We start from the raw sequence: 7322 nt of genomic DNA, 5'->3' as shown, positions 1-7322 counted from the left end.
CTACCCTCAAGTTTGATAATTTACTGGAAGTACTCCCAGAATTCACAGAAGGAACTTCCCTGGTGGTCCAGTGGTTAAGACTTAGCACTTTTGATGCAGGGGGCATGGGTTCGATCCCTTATCAGGAAACTAAGATCCCAGGTGCTGCAGGGTTCAGCCAAAAATAGGAAACAAAAGAGTCCTCTTCCAGAATTCACTGAAAGCTGTTTTAGGTTACTGTTTTTTGCAACTAAAGGATACAGATTAGAATCTGCCAAGAGAAGGAGCACAGATGGCAGAGTCTGGGAAAGTTCCAACCAGACAGCTTCCTGTTCTCCTCCCACCCCCCACCCCCCCGACCCCCCCCACCCCCCCCCACCCCCCCACCCCCGCCAGGAGTCAGAGACAGAGCAAGGTAACCATTCTGGAGTTAATGCCTGACAACAGGACTGGAAAACTGACAACCAGAGAAGCCCACCCAAACCCTGTGTCCAGAGTTTTTTCTCGGCCTTCATCATGAGGGCATCTGTCCTCACGGCAGATTTTATTCTCCTGCTCCTTCTGAAGGTGAACTGATACCACAGGATCCAAAGACCCCACTGGAAATCATGTTGTTAAACTATCTTGTGTGGCCAGCTCCTGCCCTTAATCACAGTTGAAGACTCTTCAGTATGATGCCAGGACCTCAGGCAAATAGAGACACTCCTATCAGGCAGGACTTCCCAGGGTTTAGAGATTATACCTCCTGGAATCCAAGGGCAAAGGCCAGACCTCTCTTTGAACTCCATTAATTTCCTTATTACATAGAATGATGTGTGCTAAATTCAAGGTAGCAGTTATTGCCAGATTTTAGTTGTAGATATGGTTGGGGAAGGAGTACAAAGGGTGAGTGTTTTAAATTTTAAGCTGAATGGTAGATGCATACTCTTTTGTATATCATTTTTATACAGTTCTGTAAAGAATCTGCCAGCAATGTAGGAGAACTGGGTTCAATCCCTGGGTCAGGAAGATCCCCTGGAGAAGGGAATGGCAACCCACTCCAGTAGTCTTGCCTGGAGAATTCCATGGACAGAGGAGAAATGAAAAATTGATCATTTCATTTACATAAAAGTTTTATTTATTTATTTTTGTTTTGGCTGCATCTCATGGCATGCAGAATCTTAGTTTCCTGACCAGGGATCCAACTGGCATCTCCTGCATTGCAGTCTGAGCCACTTGGGAAGCAAAGATGGATTAGTGAGCGGGGGGAAAAAAAAACACACCAAAGAATCACCTAATTAGGCCATAATGAGATTTTAAAAACCTTTAACTTAAACTAGTATTTATTGTTTACTATGTATCTGTCAATTTCACATACATATAGTCTCATTTACATCCCCATCAACAACCTGAGAGATTGAACATACAGAAACAATAGCCAGACTATATATGACCCTCAAGTCTCAGCCTTATGACATATGACTCTGATCCTCAATTACTGGCAACTAGTCCAAGAAACCAAACCACTACTGCAGTGACAGTTAGCCTAGAACAGTCAGAGTTTGGTCCATAAGTATCAGGTTCCTTACCATTTACCCCTGTTTCCAGCTCAGAACCAACCAAAGAAAACCAAATATGCTCTCCAACCCAACCACAGAAGGTGCTAACCCTCCAACTTTCTCATGATTAAAATCATCTCCCAACACTGCTGACACTCCTTCACTTTTTTCCACTCTAAAGGACTCCCACTGCCTTGCCCGCCTTTGCAGTCTTTGCCAAATGCAAATGGTGGTGGCTGGCTCTCTCACTACAGCAAACTCTGAATCAACAGCATGTTTGTTCTCATATGGGTGGTTTTCATTTATTTCCACAAGTCCTATGGAATTAAGTGTTATGATTTCCTCTTCATAGAGGAGAAAATGGAAACTCAGAGAAATAAGTGACTTTCCCAGAGTCGCTGAACATATACAGTTAGAGATGAACTTAAAACTCATTTCTCTTTTTCCACACCAACTTTCAAGAGTGTAGAGATTATCAGCTCCCCAAATTCTCTGACCAACTGGCACTATGGGTACTGTACAAATTACTATTAAATGTTTAAACAGCCTTGCCCTATTCTCAGGGCTTCCTAGGTGCTCAGAGATAAAGAATCCTTCTGCCAATGCAGGAGACGTGGGTTTGATCCTTGCATCGGGAAGCTCCACTGGAGAAGAAAATGGCAAGCCACTCAGTATTCTTGTCCAGAGTATCCCATGGACAGAGGAGCCTGATGGGCTACAGTACATGGGGTCGAAAAGAGTTGGACAAGACTGAGCACACATGCAGCAATGCAGCCCTCATCTCAGAAAAAGGAAAAAGTCAGTCACCTAAAATTTAGGAAATATGTCTCTAAATCAAATAAAATCACGTTCAGAAAGAAATCAAGAATCAAGACCTCAGAGTCCACTTTGACTACTCTTTTATATGGCAGAAAATACTGTTGGTATTGTTTTCCAAAATATATTCAAAGTCTGGCCACTTCTAATCAGCAGCACTGCTGCCACCCTAGCCCAAACCACCATCCTCCTCCCCAGACAGCTGCCATGATCTTCTCATTGGCTTGGCTGCTTCGTCTGTGTCCCGTACACGCTACTCCCCGCATGGCAGCTGGAGGGATTCCATCAACACCTCAGTATCATTCTGCCCCCTTCTCTTCTCAAAACTCCCCAAACGGTTCTCATCTCACTCAAGAGTAAAAGGCAAAGTTCTACACGATGTGGTCCATTCCCTCCTTTCCCTTTCCCTGTCTGATTTCATCCCCTACCACTCTATAGAAACTCTACATCAAAGAGCAGTCTGCCCCTTCTCAGGAACCTTTCTCCAGAAGCACATGCCATTTTTGGTTTTGGCCATGACACACAGCCAGCATGTGGGATCTTAGTTCCCCCAGGAGGGATCAAACCTGGGCCCCCTACATTGGAAGCACAGAGTCTTAACCACTGGACCACCAGAGAAGTCCCAAGAAGCACATGCCTTTGTGATGGCACTCTTCATTCATTCTTTCAGTCAACCAACATGTTTGAGCACCTCCTTTATGCCAGGTACTACTTTAGGGTTTTAGCAGTAAGCAAGAATGACACAATCTCTGTCCTCAAAAATGAAGCTGACCATGAGCATAACTTGATAGCTGTAAATACAATGAAGAAAAAGAACCCAGGAAAACATGATAGAGAATTATGGGATGGGGACAATGGGGAAACAGTTCAGATAGGGAGGTCAAAGAAGCCTTCTTTGAGAAAGTGACATTTGTGCAGAAACCTAGAGGAAGGAAAGCCAGGCCAAGCTGGGGGAAGGAAAATTGCAGGTTGAGGGAATAACAACTGCAATGCTTGAGGAGTTTAGCATGTTTAAGAGAGAAAAAAGTGAGCTGCTGAAGTCAGTGAGGGAGGGGGTAGACTGGCATGAGACAAGGTCAGATACCAGGTGAGCTCAGCTCCTATAAGGCATAAGGAGGAATATGAATGCAATTCCATTGGAGTGAATTAAGAGGCGTGACCATGAACTGATTAATTTGGTTTTGCATTCCCTCTCGCTGCTGTGTGAAAAATGGACCACATCAGGGGTTAGAGCAAAAGCACAGAGGCCAGTGGGAGACCACACAGCCAGCCAGAAAATATGATGATGGCTTAGCCCAGGGTGGCAGCTGTGGAGACCCTTACTGTACTGAGGATAGATTCTGGGGTGAAATGATAGTATTTTCTCTTCTTCACACCCTACAACCATTCCCTTTTTGCACTGCCATTTTTATTCCCTTTTCCGTTCTCCAATTTAAAACTCATTTGGGTGTTGGGATGAGCCCTGTCTGGGTCCTGGCCCAGGCTTGGCCAGTAAATCACTAAATAACCTTGGTCAACTATTTTACCCTTTCTGGTTTTTTAATTTCTTTTTTTTTTTAAATCTGTATTTATCTATTTGACTCCATGGCATCTTGGTTGCGGCTCATGGGATCTAGTTCCCTGACCAGGGATTGAACCGAGCCTCTCTTCATTGGGAGCACAAGTCTTAGCCACTGGACCACAAGGGAAGTCCCTCATTTTATTTCTTCATCTATAACATGAGTGAGCTTGACTGTTTGAGATGTAATGATCAGCCAAGCTCTAAAATTCTGATTTCTTCTTGCTCCTCTCTGCCGGTCTTTAGAGATGAGCTGAATGACTCCTCAGGCACCCTCTTTTTTCCCCTCTCCTTCTATTTCCCTTCATCCATCACCTCTCCTCTCAATTTTACCTTTGTCTCTCATTCCAAGGGCCCCAGGCAGTTCTTGGACCTCAGCACACCTCTGTCTGTATATTTCCAAAGCAGAGTGCAAGTGATGCAGCACCTTTCCAAACTTGGTAAGGGCGGGACTGACTTTTGGATGACTGACCTACTTAGGAGCCTGGAAAACGATTTTTCTAGAGAAATCAAGGACTAACAGTGAAACCGATTAGCTGGCTTACACGCAGGATAACTGTGTGACTAATGACTGAGTGCCTTGTAGGGGGATTAGCTTATTAGGAAGCTGATTTACAGGGAGCCTAATTGGACTGATTAACAGGGCAGGCTGTGAAGGGGTGGATTATCCGATTAAATGATTTATGAGGGGACTCACTGCAGACTCATCAGGGCACTAGCCTGGTCCTCCGTTGATAGAGAGGCTGACGGTCTTACTGGCAGACTGGTGATCCCCTGGCTGCTCTTCAGGCCGAGCGGGTGACCCACTTGGTGGCAGGCTGACGAATACAGAGGCAGGCTCCTGGTGAACTGACTGGCTAGCTGGTGAGCTGGCTCTCAGGGAGCCTCGCAACCTGATCCAGAATTGGCCTCCGGGGCCTCTCAGGCCGGACAGCCACCTTGGGAGGCCTCACTCACCTCCGGCTGCCTAACTGCTCAAGGTCACAGTGACTGACAGTGATGGCCGACTCTCATGGAAGCCCAGTTTGGCCAGTGCCAGTGCAGGTTCTCCACTCAACAACTGACAGGAGAGCCAACAGCCCGAGTGCAGCCGCGTGAGGCCTCGTGAGGCCCCACGATGCCCTATGTATCTACGAAAGGAAGGCTGTGTGGAAACCACCCTAGATCCTGGCTGCGTGCCTCCTGAGCGTGTGACGTAAGCGTCTACCCGGCAGCCAATCAGCAACTGCACGGGCCTGCCTCCCAGCCAATCAGTGACTGAATGACTTAGTATGGCTACTGAGAGGGAGAGTTGATGCTTAGAAAGTGAGAATGATTAGCGATGTATCCTTGTTTATAATGACATGATTTGAAATTATTTGAAAACCAAATGAATGCCATTCAACTCAAACAATCCATACTATGCTTCGCTTCTAGTGTGTATGCAAAAAATGTATGTTTTTGATGGTTTGTGCTTCAAAGAGAAGAGAAACCCTTCTATATTGTGTTGCAACCATTTATATCTATTCTTCATTAGAAGATGGACACCGTGATGTGAAATGTACAAGGAACATCTAACTGGAGGTGTTTTTTATTCGTGTCAGATATCCTTGGAGGTCACCATGATGCAAGTGATCATGGAATCTTTTCATCTATTAAAGTAAGACAGATTGGTTCTAAATTTTCAATAATTGTATCACTTGATTTGTGAGAACACAATGACAGCTCACTAAAATATTGATGTTATGTTGATAATATCATCAGAAGTCATGAACATTAGTTGACAACGTTGAAATAAAGACATCTTCTGTGATAACCTAGAAATGTATGGGAAACCCTTCCCGAAAAAGTCATATAAGTAGTGTATGTCTGTTTACTAGCTTCTGTTTTGTAAATCACAGAAATCACAATTCTCGGATTGTTATATCAGGAAAATAAATAGCTTTCTCTACACTTGTAATTTGTATTTTAATCAATGCTCACACAGTGAATTGTAAAATGTTTTATTTCAACTATGTGTGAAATTAGCACATGCTAATTAATAAAAAGTGAATGGTTTTTATTATTGATTTTAATGAATGAAGTGTTAACCCACCACCACCATTAACCTCTCCCACCTTATTAAAGGTTGCAGGGAGGAGATCAAAACAATAAACTATTTGGTAGCACAGAGGGCTGGCATCTGTAGAAATTAGTTTCCTTACTGGCTTTAAATCTCTAATAACGTCATCTTTTCCCCCTCTCTGTAACTGCAGGGACATTGTGATGGTTCTAATAAGAAGGATCATACAGAGTACTGTTGATAGCTTCCCTGAACTGCTCCATGCTATTGCTGCCTCAGCATCTGTCTGGGGAGCAGGCAGCCTGCAGGTCCTTGAACTCACACCAGCCAGTCCTGTGAGCACCTGCACTAGATGACCCCCTTTGTTGAGATCAGCAGTCTTGCTGAACCCCAGGTTCTACTTCACAGGTCCCCCTTCAATGCCACCCTCACAGAACTCATCAGAATCCTGCTCCTTTTGGTTTGAATGGACCCATCCACACTCAGCCTGGGGAGCCCAGAGCACTTCACTCAGGGTCACTTATAAAGGTCTGAATCCCAATTACTGCCTCTTTCTGTGTCTGGTTCTCACCTTAACCTCCCTAAGAAATTCCTTCCCTAAATCCTACCCCACAGAGAAGTCTCAGGTGTGCTGAGTGTAAGGGCTCGACCTCAGGGCTCCTGAATGTGGGTTGTGAGGGAGAAACATCAGAACAAACAGGGAATATGCTAAAGACTCATTTCATGGCCCCACTTCAGACCTGCAAATTCATAACTTCTTAGAGTGGGGACCTGACCTCAAGGGATTATATACACTGAACTGGTTCAGAAAGAATCTTTATCCAAGTGGTTTCCACCTGGTTTTCTCTCAGGATCATGTGACCAGTGTTAAGCGATAACCTCCCTGGTGCCCTCCCTGTGGATTTCTTTGTTGGTCCTGTGGGAGCATCAGTGTGGTTTGTAGGAAGTGCTCTAGGGACTTATAAGGGGAGGCCCGGGTTAAGGACGTGGCTTCTGGTCCATTTTTTTTTTTTTCCTGTATTTTATGTGCCCCAGGCATGAAATAGCTCTGGCCACCAATCCAGGCATCAAGCTAGGATGAACAAAGGACTAGACATCTGCTTTGCCCCTGACTGATATAAGAGCAACACCACCAATCAGGTGCCTCTTTGCCCATTGCCAGGGAGCTTCTGGTCCATTTTTGAGAGATGAGGCCGGGCTTCAGTCTGAGGAGAGGCAGCAGGGTTGGTTTAGCTGGATTTGGACAGGGGAAGTCAGTCAACTCACATGGTCTGGATCCTAGGGTTAGGAGCTCTCTATGAGGAGAGAAGAATCAAGAAATAAGTCCACAGGCTGGTCTCCAGGTAGGAAGTGATTGTTCCTGAATCTCTCCTGAGAGAGGACAGGAGAG

At 45.1% G+C, this 7322-nt stretch overlaps 1 pseudogene; it reads right to left on the bottom strand.

Moving 5' to 3' along the window:
• Positions 1-6954: 6954 nt before the first annotated feature.
• On the bottom strand, positions 6955-7100 carry LOC122421839 (annotated as a pseudogene).
• Positions 7101-7322: the final 222 nt, after the last annotated feature.

The sequence above is a fragment of the Cervus canadensis genome, chromosome 18, assembly GCF_019320065.1.
Source record: "Cervus canadensis isolate Bull #8, Minnesota chromosome 18, ASM1932006v1, whole genome shotgun sequence".
Classification (NCBI taxonomy): Eukaryota; Metazoa; Chordata; class Mammalia; order Artiodactyla; family Cervidae; genus Cervus; species Cervus canadensis.
Note: the sequence above shows the minus strand (reverse complement) of the source record. Positions and strands in the feature narration are given on the sequence as shown.